The sequence below is a fragment of the Giraffa tippelskirchi genome, chromosome 2, assembly GCF_054371585.1.
Source record: "Giraffa tippelskirchi isolate mGirTip1 chromosome 2, T2T-mGirTip1v1.2.pri, whole genome shotgun sequence".
Classification (NCBI taxonomy): domain Eukaryota; kingdom Metazoa; phylum Chordata; class Mammalia; order Artiodactyla; family Giraffidae; genus Giraffa; species Giraffa tippelskirchi.
Window position 1 is genome coordinate 175,298,218 of NC_137276.1, and position 15,237 is coordinate 175,313,454.

Here is a 15,237-nt window from a genome sequence, read left to right on the forward strand (position 1 = left end):
TACATGTTTGGAAGCAAAGTAGGAAATGCTAAACTGTAAGAAAAAAATGAATTTTTAAATTTTAGTAAATAATTTCTTGTTTTTTAAAGTTTAATAACTTTACTAAGAATTATGTGATTTTACTTTTTAAAGTGGTAGTATCAATTTATATTCTCATTAGCAGTCTATGAGACCTTCTCCATATGCTTCACAACATTTGGAATGACCAAGGTTCTTACATTTTTGTCAGACTGAGGGGATTGAATAATATATCATTTAAAAAACTTTTCACTTATAAACCACTGGGATTTCCTCATGTGTGTTCATGTGTGTTGCCTGTTTGTATCTTCACCTATGTTTTGATTGAGTTATTTGTTTTGCTACTGTTGTTTTGGACAGCTTTTGGTTTTGGTTTTGTAGTTATAATATTCTGGATTCTCATCTTTTGGGCAATATAGATTGCAAATATCCTTTCCCAATTTTTAGTTTTCTCTTTTAACTATATAGTAGCATTTATTTTTTTTTAAACCTTCGATTTTAATGCTGCTGCTGCTAAGTCATCTCAGTCATGTCCGACTCTGTGCGACCCCATAGACGGCAGCCCACCAGGCTCCCCCGTCCCTGGGATTCTCCAGGCAAGAACACTGGAGTGGGTTGCCATTTCCTTCTCCAGTGCATGAAAGTGAAAAGTGAAAGTGAAGTCGCTCAGTCGTGTCTGACTCGTAGCGACCCCACGGACTGCAGCCTACCAGGCTCCTCCATCCATGGGATTTTCCAGGCAAGAGTACTGGAGTGGGGTGCCATTGCCTTCTCCGTCAATTTTCATGCAGTTAAGTTTATTGATGTTTTCCTTTATGGTTTGTGTTCTTATGTCATTTTAAAAAAACCCTTCAATATGACAAGATCCTTAAGAAACCTTCCTATATTTTCTTCTAACAGTTTTAAAGTTTTTCTTTTATATTTAGATCTCTAATCTTCTTGACATTTGTTTTTGTGTATGATATCTTACATGCATCCTGTTTTATTTTTTTTTCCATATGGGTAACCCAGTTATCCCAGCACCTTTTAACAAATTAGTCATCCTTACCCACTAATTTGTAATGCCTCTTTCACCTACATTAAATTTGTTTTTAGTATCTTTATTTCATCCAGTGGACTGTTTCTCTATTCTTGTGCTAACACCAAAGTGCCTTAATTACCATTGCTTTATAATATTCTTATTATTTGGTAAGTTAAATCTCTCCATTGTTCTTCCTTAAAAGTCTTTTTGCTCTTCTTGGCCTTCTGTTATTCAATGTAAATTTTAGGATTGTTTATTCAAGTTTAGCAAAAGACCTGTTGAATTTTATTTGTATTTACATTAACTTTAGATAGTAATCTGGAGGAGAATGGATATTCTTATGACACCATGTCTTTTTAACATTGAGAGCTGTACTTGATGAGCTCTTCCTTATAGTTCTATAATAATGTTTTATAATTTTCAGCATAAAGGTCTTGCTTGATCTTATTTGTTAGAATTCCTCTCATATAACTTAATTTTCATGATATTATGTATAAAATCTGTTTTCCACTTTATTGCTTATTTGTTATTATTGGTATATACTCAACAGCTTTGCTGAACTCTCTTACTAGTTCCACTGGCTAAACTGAAATTCTCTTAGGTTTTCTACATGGACATGTATATCATTAACAAATAATTCCAATTTATCTCTTAATTTTCAGTTCTTAAATGTTCAATTTATTTTTCCTGTCATATTGCATTACTGAGACCTCTATATAGTGTGGAGTAAAAGCAATGATGTTAGGAATGCTCTGTTTCATTCTTTAATGGAAATGTTCTGGAAATGCGATATTTGCTCGGGATCTTGATAAATCAAAATTATTATTGAAAAGTTCCCATCAGCTACTTAGAGTTTGCTAAGTATTTTTAATTAAGAATACTCGGGACTTCCCTGGTGGTCCAGTGGCTAAGACTCCATGTTCCCAGTGCAGGGAGCCTGGGTTTGATCCCTGGCCAGGGAACAAGATCCCACATGCCACAACTAAAGAGTTTGCTTGCCACAACTAAAAACCCAGTGGGGCCAAATAAATAAATAAATATTAAAAAAATTAGAAGAAGAATACTCATTGAATTTTATCTAATGCATTTTCTGCATCAATAATATGATAAAATTTCCCATTAATATGTTAATATTTTATATAATATTAAAACATTTCTTTATAGTCAACATTTCTTACATTCCTGCAAAAAAAATTTTTTTTTACTTGGTCCTGGTGTGGTTTTTAAATCCAGTCTTGAGTTTAATTTGCTGATACTTTGTATGTATGTTTGCATGAGGAGATTAGTCTTTACTTTTCTTAAAATTTTTATTATAGGATTTGGTGTCATGGTGATACTAGCCTTGTAAAATAAGTTGAGCAACATTTCTATCTTATTTTTTTCTATTTCTGAAACTGTTTTTATATTATACAGATTACCTATTCTGAAGATTTGGTTAAATTTACCTCTAAAACCATCTGGACCTAATATTTTCTATTAGTAGGTGGTAGGTAGTGTAAGGTAGATATTTTATTATCATCAGTTCCTTTACTTCCATAGCTATTGGTTTATTCGAGTGTTATAGTTCTTCTTAAGTCAATTTTAAGGAGATGTTTTTGGAAAATATACAGTTAACAGTTAATCTACACTTCAAATTTATTTGCACAAAGCTCTTCATAAATTCTTATGATATTTGTCTTTAGATATGTTCCCTTCTTATTCCTAATATTATTTATATTAACCTCTTCTCTTCTTTTACTGGCTGTTAGACATTTTTGTGTTTTATTTATTTTTTTCAAAAATTGGCTTTTGAGTTTGCTTATTGACCTGATTGTGTCTTTGCATTCTATATAGTTACTTTATGCTTTTGTCAACATTATTTCTATTTTATTATTTAGATCATTTTTTCTAGATTCCTGAGTTGATTTTGTCTCCTTCAATTTTAATACTTTTTATTGTTTTTAAAATGAATCTGTCTTGAAATTCTCCTTCAGGTTTCTCATTAGCTGCATAACATGTCTTGATATATAGTTTTGTTTAATTTTAAATATTTTGTAATATCTCTTTTGATTTATTTTTAACCCTTAAGTTATTTAGAACTGTATGTTTCTAGGGACTTCCCTGGTGGTCCAGTGTTTAAGATTCCATACTTCCAGTGCAGGGGCACAGGTTTGATCCCCAGTCAGGGAACTAAGATCCCACATACCATGCAATGCAGCCAAAAAAAAAAAAAAAAAACTATGTTTCTACATGGCGAACATGTATTTGCTCTATTTTTATTACTGATTCTGAATTCAATTGCATTATAGTGAGATGTGTTTTATATAGTTTTGATTGAAAAAAAAGTTTAAAAAATTCTTTTCTGACCTATTACATGGATTTTATTGCTGGGCTTAAAGTTCATAGGTGGCTTATCTTTATCTTCAGTGCTCATACTAAAAATTTTTATGTGTACTTACCTACATATTTTTCTAGTAAAAAATAAAATCCACTTTTTAGTATTTCTGACTTAGTCCTTCATGCAGAAATAAGTGTCTAGCATGTTTTATCCACTTCTTAAATATCAATCTCATTATTGTAATTTTTGAATGGAGTTTTAGTTTTACTTGCTTGTTTTAATCATATCAAAAGATAATTATCATTTATTTTTATAATCAATACTTAATTGTATTTACTCATATGTTTTAATTATCAGTGTGCCCACTATTATTTGTAGATCCTATAGCTTCCTTTCTGGATTCACTTTCCTTGTTGAATTACCTTTTTTCATAATCCTCTCGGGAGGGCCCTGGGTAGCACACTATGTATGTCTAAAAATGTCTTTATCTTTTAAATAACAATTATCTGAGTATTTGGGGTAGCATTTGAAGATATTTCTCAGTTACATCTTAGACTGTTGTTCTGTTAACTATCATTACATAAGACAAGTCTACTATCAATCTATTTTTCAATTTTTTTTAAGTACTTGGCCTTTTCCCTCTGGTAACTTCTTAGAGTTTTTATATATCCTTAATATCTTATAGTTTCTCTGAAATGTGTCTCAATGTGGATTTATCTTAAATTATCAGTCATGAACTAGGGTTATATTTTCTAATTTCAAGACTCTAATTCTGGAAATTTCTCAGCTATTTTTTTCTTCTTCTGTTTCTTTTTCATTACCTTCGTTTTATTCTTCTGGGATTCTTATAATGTTAATAGCTATCTATTGGTGTTTACCTGTCAATTTACCATATGTCAGCTGCTCTTTCATTTTCCTAAAACATATTTTACTTTCTGTGATTTTTTTTTTCTGAATGAATTCCTTAATATCACTTTCCAACTCACTTAATCCTCTCCTTGAAATTGCCCAATCTTAAATTATCCTACCTATTGTATTTTTACGTGTACATTTTTTTCACTTTTAAGATTTTTGATTTACTTTCTGCACCTATTCTTATCTTATTGTTGTCTACTCTTAGTCAGTAATTTCTTGTTCTTTTTACACAAGTCTTAATTATCTCTGAACATTGCAAATATACTCATTTTGAAATCATTATCAGACAATTCTATAAAATCAAATTTATCTGAAGTGAATATTCCAGTTATTAATTTTGTGGTTGTTTTGCATTCCTATAGACTAACAACAAAGGATCAGAAAGAGAAATTAAGGAAACAATTCCATTTACCATCACATCAAAAGAATAAAATACCTAGAAATGAACTTCCCTTGCTATGTTTTAGAATTTTGTTTTTCAGGTTAATGTTGGTCATAAGGCTTTTTTTTGTCTTGCCTCTGGGCACTCTCTCTCTCTAATTTTTTCATACCTCCTTGACTGATGGTTTTCCAGTTGCCTCTATCTGCATTCCTGGCTTTCTAGTCCCAATGCAAATCTTATATTGGTGTCTTTAGCTTACCTTTAGGAATATTTGATCATGAGACTGAATCTATACCTTCATCCTTCCACCTTTCAGGGCCTACAGCTCTGTATAAGATATTGCCCCAGGCAGCAGATCGCCATATTTTTTACAGCCTCTTGTTGAAGTAGCAAAACAGACTTAGGTCCACCATTTCATATGGAACATTTTTGGTCCCATTACTCCAAAGACCTAGCTTCCCAGCCACCTCTGTGTGCTTCTCTACCTGGATTTCAGTAGCTTATGGCTTCAGATCTCCTCACTGCCTTTAGTTTCTTTGCAGAAATGGTTACATTCTTTTTAAGTCTCACTCTGCCTCTTTAGATTTTTTCGTTTTGTGTTGTATCAGTTTTTTCACTTATCAGTATATCTTGTATAACACTCCTTTGATTTTTACCTCTCTTTCATTTAGATACACCATTTTAAAACAAATATTATAAATAATATTTATTATTATTGATTATTTAGTGGTGCTGGACACTGAACTTGATAGATATTGTTTTATTCAATCCTCTATATAGTCAGTTACTTTCATTCATGTTTTATACTCTAGGAAATTGATATAAATAAGCTAAGTAAATTTCTCCTTAGGAAAGAGGTTATGACTAGTAAATGCACAAGTAATATTTAAATTCAGCTTTCTCTACTACAAAACTAATATTCTTAAAGTACTATTGTATGGTTAAATTTTGTGGAATTTTAAGCCTATGTTGTGGTTTTTATTTTAATAATAAATTAATTGACTTAATATTTATTGTTGTAAAAAATGAGTATTTTCTATGTTATTCTGCCTCCTTGGTTCTCTGTCTCTTTTTCTCTTACGGTATATGACTATTTTATTTGTTGGTTATCAATATAGCAATTTAGAAGTTTTAAAGCAAAGTTTATTCTCCTAATAATGAATACTAGAAAATAATAAATAGTATATATTATTAGTAGTAGATGTAATAATAGATAAAATAAATACTAGAAAATAATATTAGAAAAAGTAGCAGCTATTTTTTAAAACATTCAGACTATTTTTTAATTATCACTATTAAAGAAATTGTATGCTGCATGAAATGAGAAATTTAGGGTGCTGCTTCTTCATTCCTCTCCTCCTACCCACTTTCTCATTTTTTGTTATAATGCATTAGTCAGGTATAGATTATTATCCATCTCTGTGATACAGCTGTGGAGAGGATAATCACAAAAAGCTGGATCATTTCTTCAGGAATAGAGAGCTTCTGGTAGGTGCTTAAAAATGTTTGAGTCTGAAATGAATAGGCCTATTTTGTGTGCACATACATGCACACAGAGAAAGAAACATGGCTAAGATCTCTTTAGTGTCCCTCTAGCACTGGATGACCCACCTATTCATTTAAACCTTGGGTATTTAACTGTTTAACTGCCATATGATTTAATAAATACTCTTTCTGTCAATACTTTAGTTGGGCAAACACATGCTTTTAAATCAACCCTTTACAATCAATGAGCTTCTATCCAAGTTAGTTCAAGTCATAGCTATTCCCACACCTACCCCTTCTGCCCTACCCTATCCCTATAAATAATTAGTATATTTGGCAACTCCCAGTCTCACAGCCCATTCTCCTACAAAATAGTTTGTGTTGTTTACTATTTAAATAGAGCACATTGACATAGTTCTTTTTAGGGTAGTTCTTATAATCCCCAATTATTGTCAGAAGAAATTCTTTATAGAAGTTGCTAGGAAAATTGGATTTTCCATTGAATACCACTAGATATTAGCAAGAAACTTAATGATGATCTGCAACATGCTAGAATAAAAACATCATGCTTCTATTGCAGCAAAGCAGATTAAATAAAACAATGTAGATTAACAAGAAGAAATCAAACTAGTATAAACTGGGTCATTTGCTGATGTGCAAATTTTATGAAAATTTTAATGACACATTTGATCAATTTAGAAGTATATTATTCATGTTTATAAGAACACTCAAGCCTTCTATGTGACATGATTTTAACAATCTTTTGTACATAAGAACAGATTGAAGTTAAATGGGTTTCCTAGCTGTTTCTATTCCTTAAATTATACAAATGATTTTTTTATTATTCCCTACTTAAAGGCATTGAACTAGGAATCGGGAGACTTGGTTTCTAGTCCCAGTTCTACCATTTAACTAGCTCTATGGCTTTGAGTAATTTATTGAACTCTTTGAGTCAGTTTCTTTATTTATAAACATAAAATGTTGGGCTTCAAGCTCTGTAAATCCCCTTTCAAGACTCATATCTAGTATTCGATATTGGGTGCATGTGTCTCTGTATATATGTACTCACATATAAAAAGTTAACTGCATGTAAGTTCCATATCTCAATAACCTATGTTAATCAAAAGAATTCATAAGGACATAACCAAGAATGGGATTAATTTCCCCCTGAAGATGGCAGTTGATTTTAGCTAATAGATATATAATAACTGGTAGTCAATGTAGGGTCTTACATTACATGGGTCTGACATGACAACAGCAGTATTTTCAAAAGTACTGTTAGGCGGCAGTGTACAGAATGGATCAGAATGGAAGAAATATGAACTGCAGACTAGGCTGACATGATGTCAAGGTTCAGGATTAGGTAAGGAGAGTCTAGGGTATAGTGACAGCATCAGAAATGAAATGGAAGCGAAAGATAAGAAGGTACTGAGATGTATATTTGTTCAAAAAAATCTAAAAAGATTATAAAAAGAAAAATTATGAAAGAGGAAATGCAATTGTCTGATAAACATATGAAAAAATATTTTAACTCACTAGTACTCAAAGATGATTTATAAAAACAGTAATCTTTAATACTGATAAATGTACAGTAAAACTGTCATTCATATAATAGTAATTGTGGGGGTCATGTGTTGACACCAAATTCTACGAGGTAATAGGCATTACATTATCAAGAAACTTTCTTTAAAAATGTATCTTGTGGCCCAGTCATTTAATTTCTAGGAATCTATCTACAGGAACCTGAAACTCAGACAAAGATTTGTATACAAAGACCTATTCATCACAATGTCATTTATAAAAGTAAAAGAAAAGACAATCTTAAATATTTAATTAAAGAAATTATTAAGCAAATTATGGAACATATGTATATATTATTTGTATAAAGTTATTAACTACATTGTTATAAATTTTAAAATATTTTAAATATTAATTTACTAGGAAGTGTTCATGAAACATTGTAACTGAAAATGCCTGATCCAAAAGAAACTTGTATACCTAACATGATCACAAATTATCAATAGAAAAGTGAATGAAAATATTTGGTTACATCAAAGGAAATACATTAAAATGTGAATAATACTAGTACCTCCCCTGTATGATGGAATTAAGTGATATTTTATTTCTTCTTTTTCTCAAATTTTCTAAATATTCTGAAAATACTCTAATGATTAGAAAAGTAAAAAATTTTAAGCAAACAGTAAATAATGTAAATAAAAATAATTCCAAATCTGATAATAATTCAGCTTGAGAAAAGAACACATGTCTATTATTTATCACTTCATAAAGGGATTAAAATGTCTTCCTTTTCCAATTTATTAAGCTTTTGAAGTACTTGAGATATCGATTTTTAGAATCTTATCATCTAAAATATGATATATATTTTCTAAATCATATCATATACTTTCTATTGCCCAGTGTTTCCCAGAGTTTTTTTTTTTTTTGGATTCTTGAACATTTGCCTTAGGTTAATCAGCCTGCGCTTTGACATTCCAGAACCTCATTTTTTTAGTCCATCAATCAGCTCTGACATTAATATGCTCAGACCACATCTGCATGTATATGAGCTTATCACAAGGGAAGAAATCTTGAGTACTCTTTGTTTTCAACTGTTTTTAACTTCTAAATTTCTCATATTGTAAAAATTTCATAATCTAATAATAGCATTTTGAGTAACTGAAACAAAGTAAAGGACACAGCCAATATGTATCTATAGATCACTTTTATTGAGTGGCATGGCCTACTACTGATAACACTTATCAGGCACCCATCTCAGAAGGAAAATTTCAGCTGCTTTATGTAAGAATGAATAAACATAATGACTAACTTGGCTTTGTACCCAGAATTTAGCCAAAAAAGAAACCCAGTCGAATGCCAGAAAGAATAAACCACATAAAGTTTTATCAGCCCAAAGTACACAAGTGACTCAGTCTGCCCTTTTTCTAACAAAACTATATGAGTAAAAATGTAATCTTAAAAAATCAAAATTCCTTACACTGGCCAATGGCAAAGTGCTAGAGTAACTAAAAATTTCCAGACCACACCGTTTTTGCTTTCTGCCCAGAGAAGAACCACTCTCTTTCCAACTCAGGCCTCTACTGACTACAAGGTAAACCAGAACCATTTGTATACATGTTCCTCTCTTTTTTCTGAACTGTAAAGCTAGTGAAGGCAGAGGCTTTGTCCTATTTATCTTTTATACCTCAGGTTTTGGCAAAGTGCATAGTTTAGATGATTTTAGTAATTATAAAAATACAGAGGAAAAGAGTTACTTGAATACAAATGCTCACATCCTATGTATTATAATAAATAACCAATTTTACTAATATTTAGGCACTTTACCTCCTTTACAGTAATGTTATCATTTTATTTTAGGTACTTAACACCCTTTACAATGATGTTATCACCAAATCATGAACATCTTTGAAAGTAAACACCTTTCAAGAACGTATTTTTCCACAAGGCTAAGAGCTAAAGAGTTAAAACCTAGGAACTCTTGCAGTAATCACTGTGACACTCACAACAAGAAATTACTACATCTCTCTGAATCTCAGTTTCCTCATCTGAAAGATGGGAATAGTAATAATACTTAAGTCACAATCCTTTTTGTAGGGATCGTGCATATTAAACATGACTGTCTAAGCCCTTGGGCTATTGTCACTACCATTAATGCCTCCCAGGTCAGCTATTTGTACTTGCACATATATCTTGACAACTGGGACAGAAGGAGCAAAGGTACACTAGCAGGGCTATCCCTGGACGCAGAGTCAGAGAACTGCATAAGCCAGTGCTTTTCAGGCTTCAGTAGTGTAAGAATTACTTGGGACGATTGTTTAAAATGTAGATCTTTGAGTTCCACCTCAAGAGATACTCATTCAGTTTAGTTGCTCTGGGGTGAGACTCTGAAATGGTTTTTTCACATATTCCTCAGGAGATTCCCATACAGGTGGTTCCAGACCACGCCCTAAGTAACCTTGACATGATAATTCCATCCCAGCCTTGATTTTGGGATTCCCTCCAGCCCATGGCATCATTCCTCAGGACTCGGTCTGTCTGCTTCATCCTGTGTGGCTTCACTATTCCCACCCCTCACCTCACCCACTAAAAGCAGAAGAGAATGGAAAGATAGGGTCAATTGGGAAAACTTGAGTGGCTGCAGTTAATTATCTGTTATTTTGTATTCTTTGCACTAATCATCTTCTGCATTAGTCCAAAAGTGAGCAGACTTGAGAAGTAAGCTTGAATTTAAGAATGATCATTTTCCCCAGGTAACTATAGAATGACTAACTATAGTGAAGTTTATCTTTCTCTTTTTTTTTAATGGAATTGCTATCTATAGAACTTAGATGAATAAGCACAATTGAAGTGCAAAGTGTTAAATGCATGCTTTGATTTAGTCAATGCATTTGCACATTGAAGTAATTAGGATGTATTTAAAAGCATTCTGCTTACAATACTTTGCTCTCCATTTCCTACAAATCAAATTAGTGAGGGGTAGATTTGATTTTGACATCATTTTGAAAATATTTTCTTTTTCTTTTTTTAATTTTCTTAGAATTACATTTTTACAAAGTTCAAAACACAACCAACTGTGACTAAATTCATAAAAACAAAACAAAAAGTCCAAAGTGCAGGAAAATGAAAAACAGCACAGGGTAATATGCAGTAGAACAATGTAAATCATACCTCAAAATATAGTTGTAATCACACACCTTATCCGTGTCTGATCAATTAACAACAAATACTTATGCAGATAGCAAATAGCTCATTCTTTGATCAAGAGCCCCAAATTTAATTATTCATCTCAGTCCAAATAAATATGAAAAGGCAGCCAACTCTTAGAAAAATCTTAACCATTTCCTGTTTTCATCGTACTATATGTAATGCAATGAATGAATGTGAAGAAAGAATATGAAGATTGTTTTCCTTGTTTGTTAACAAAGCATTCAAGCAAGATTATTTATTTTTTGAATAGATTTGGCAGAACCAAGACATGTTTATGGAGCTATGTTTCACAGACAAAGACAAACCTGTATTTAACTCCCAATTCTGCACACTGTATTATCTTTGACAAATTATTTCACCCTCCTCAGCCTCAGTTTTCACATCTGTAAAATGAGGGTAATAATATCCATATTGCAGAATCATTTTCTTATCATGCAATATTGTATTAGAAGTGTTTATGATTTAATATGCACTCAGTAAGTGGCAGTTATTAGTATTAATTCAAGAAGAAAGTGTGAAGGAATAAGAACTTAAAATCCTCAGAAGAAAAAAATGCTAAAAAAAATTCTGTATTCTTACTTCTCCAGAGACTATTCACTGATTTATTCCTACAATTTTATCAGGATTACTACAGGAAGGATTGTTTTGCCTTTATAATCTTCTTGCCACCCAAATTGCTATTCTTAATGTACATCAGTGACCTCAAAATACATGTTGATAAATATCCTTTGTACAATTGAAGTGCACATTTGAATGACTATAATTTTTAATCTCAATTATTATCATGGTCTTTTGCTGAAGATAAACAGCACTTTGAACTGGGCACAGATTAGATAAGTCTAATTCCCCTTATTTTTTTCTATACTACATTTATAGTTTTAGAAGTATACATGGTAATGCACAGAAGTGAAGGGGAGATAGAGAGAATGGACAAAAAGAGTAGACTCATTTGGGCTTCTTAGGAAACAAAGATAGTGTCCTGTTCTGCCTTGTCTTGACTACTTCTGTGTTTCATATATAGAGAATTTTCATTAAATGTTTGTTGAAACAAAGAGAAACAAAATGCTAAGAAAATACTTGTATAATCTCATGGAGCTAACTCAGAAGTCATATATGCAGGTAAGAGGCAAAGAGTTTAAGACTTATTTATGGACATCAGTACTCCCTCAGTTAGATTGGCTCCATGTGGAATATCAGCCATTTATACTCAGAGCCACTAATTCTTAGCTGGAGGAAGCAGCTAAACTAGGAGCAGTAACTGATCTTCAGTCAGAGAGCCATGATACGACCTTCACTTCAGAGCTAGGTAGAGCTATGGAGATTTTCTAATCCAAGGGCCTCATTGCTCAGCTAAGAGAATATAATGACTTACTCAAACACATGTTGGCAAGGTTTGTTGATATTCAAACTTTGATTTCCTAACTCTGGTCCAATTCATTTTATCTTGTACTGTGCTGCCTTTGTGTCCCCCACTATCTCCCAGAGGGTTCCTATATATCCACTGTGGCTTCTCTATGACCAAGGCCATGCAAGGAAGCATTCAGCAATGCCTCTGAGGACAGTCATCTCATCTATTATGGCATTTTCCATAGACCCTATAAAGCCGCAATAAAGAGATTCTTCTTTATCTTTTAACTCAATTTTTATCAAGAAATAATCTTTATTAAGTTATGATTAACCATTAACAGCTCATACAAATTACTAAGCTCCTTTTTAAGCAATTGTTAGCTGATGCTGAAGGGAATGGAGAAGAAAGGACCATTATAATTTGAGGAGAGAGTGGAGTTCTGTCCTTGGGGTGTTATCCCCAAGGGGAAGGCAAGGCCAGGTGGGCTGTGACCAGGGGCGTCCAGAGTACCTAGGAAGTCACTCAAGGATTTGAATCTTAGAAAAGGAGAGGGGCGATGAGAAGAGGTGAAGGAATAGAAGAAAGCGGAAGGACAAGAGGGGATGGTTCTGCAGGCAAACTTAATAGTTTGGTCTTCTGGTTCATTGCTTACTGTATTTGTCCCTACTGTGCTCAATGGAAAAGCTTTGTGTTCAGGTCAGTTGTGTCGTGTCAGAATTTATTTATATTGCCACTGTCAAGTAATGACTAGAATTCCTTGAATCCAGTATTAATGACAGCCATAAAAGGAGAAATAAAGCTTTCGGTAGGTAAATATCTTCCCTCTCCACCTAAAGAATGGAGAAGTGTTGATGGGCTGTTGATGGTGAGTTAAATTGGCATACCAGGAATTTTTATAAATGGTTTTCCCATGCCTCACTGAATTTGTGGCTGAGACTTTAGTTGTATACCAGCTGTGCGTGCAAAATCTCATAATTATTCTTACTGTATTAAGCATTTTATAGCAATTTTAGCTCTAAAATGCTATGCAATAGTTTTTATGCAAGCGTACCAGACATGTAAGCTGTTCCAATGAAAACATTTCCTTTCATTTAGACACGTGGTTTTAGGTTTCCAAACTTAGCTCTTTGCATTGATGGAAGAATCTTTAGGAAAGACATCAGGTTTTTTGGAGGGAGAAGGGGGGAGGCAGTTGGATATTCTTGCACATACTTTATTTCTTCAAGCAGCCTTATCAGAAAAGGGGCATTTCACTAATTGTACATTACTGATATTAGTAAATACTGCTGCTGAGGACTGGCTCCCCCACAGTCTGTCCTGTTGAGAAAGGCACTGAAGAGGAAGCGAGGGTTATCTCTGCATCCCTCTGGGGTATAATGACAAACAGGCAGAAGGACTTGGACTTAGCCTCTCTGCAGACGGCTGACACCTTGAACACTGCTGCACATGCTGCTGCACCCTGCAGAGGCAAGTCTTGGGCCCGAGCCCAAAACTGGTGTGGAGTTTGAACCCTTGGCATTCTGGCCCAGGGCCAAGTGCTATCAATGGAACCCCACTGACACCTTTAGTTATTCTTCCTAGATTAGGATAGTAATTTACTTGTCTCTTTGATTTCAAGTGTCTGGTTTTGTTTCCAGATGCCTCCCAGCTCATCTGTATTCCAGGGATTTCAAAAGACTTTAACCTCATTGGTTCTTTGCTTTGTCAGTTCCATTTGGTGAACACAGGAGGGATACAGAGACTAGAGAGCAGTAAGGGAGGGGGCGCTGTGTGTGTGTGTGTGTGTGTGTCTGTGTGTGTGTGTGTGTGTGTGTGTGTGTGTGTGTGTGTGTGTGTGATGTAGTGGGCATGTAGGGAGGGCCTGGTGAGACTACAGGAATAAATAAAAGGCATGTTCACTTTCAGAATATCAGCTATTATACCAGAGCAAGTCAAGATGGGGTAGAAGAGGTGATGTGTAGGACAATGTAGTGAAAAATGTAGTTAGACAGATTCGTGTGTAAAAGCCCTCCAACCAGCAGTAATCTCAAATTCCCCCAAACAATTGCAATATATGGAAGAGATGGAGAGACCATAGAAATTTTATCCCAATGCCAATAAGGTAACAGCACTTGGATTTAACATGCTATGGTAGGAAAAGGCATTTATGCAGGGGTGTCATTTCATGTTTACAAGGCCCTGTCTAGAACCGTTTATTGATTTTACTGCAGTTCTTTCCCCAGGACCCTGTAGATAGATAATCACTAGAAATGTCCATCATTAGCAGGGCAATGAGTACAACCATCGCACTAAGAAAAAGATACACATAGGACCCTGCCAGCAGGCATCAAATCAGGGGGTGGGGAGAGAGTCACACAATAACACGTGCAGCTATAACTCCAGGCAAACACACACACAACACCCTGTGTAGCCATTGCACTGAGAAAATACACACAGCCCCCCATGCTGCCATCACACATCAGGAAAATACACACACGACACCCCTATGTAACCATCACACCAGGCAAAAGCAGAGACATAAAATGCTAAGTCAATAGGAATGAACAGCTCATAAAAGCCTACTGGAATAGATCACATCACAGCCAGGTACATCTGTTCTCAGCACTAACCATTATCGTTAGCTTAAAATGCTTAAAATCACTGCGCATCCTCAGGTCTAGGGACAGATTATTCCAGGAAGATTCTGCTAAATAGATTTGGCAATGCAGTGAAAGGGACCTCTACTACATTTAAGTGATGCATTTTGCATCTCAAAGGCCATCAACTATATTTAGAGGAACTGTGTGATTGAAGGACAATGCTCTAGGATAGGATGGCAATTTTTCTGGCCCTTCTAAATCTGGGGGTGATTTTGACCCCAACTTGAGTTAAGTGTACAATTGAATGGGAAGCGATCAGACTGGGAGATGACTAATAAAAGCAGAATTGGAAACAGCTTTCATCTGTGCTGTAAAGTAAGCCACTCTATCCTGTTTTAAACTGGAACTCTCAGGTGAGATGTCATATCCAGAGGTCTTGGTAAGGTC

At 33.9% G+C, this 15,237-nt stretch overlaps 1 protein-coding gene across 48 annotated transcripts in view; it reads left to right on the forward strand.

The window, feature by feature from the left end:
- The window catches only part of ZBTB20 (zinc finger and BTB domain containing 20), an 825,041-nt gene that overhangs the window by 577,420 nt on the left and 232,384 nt on the right, over nt 1-15,237 (forward strand). The window lies entirely within an intron of this gene.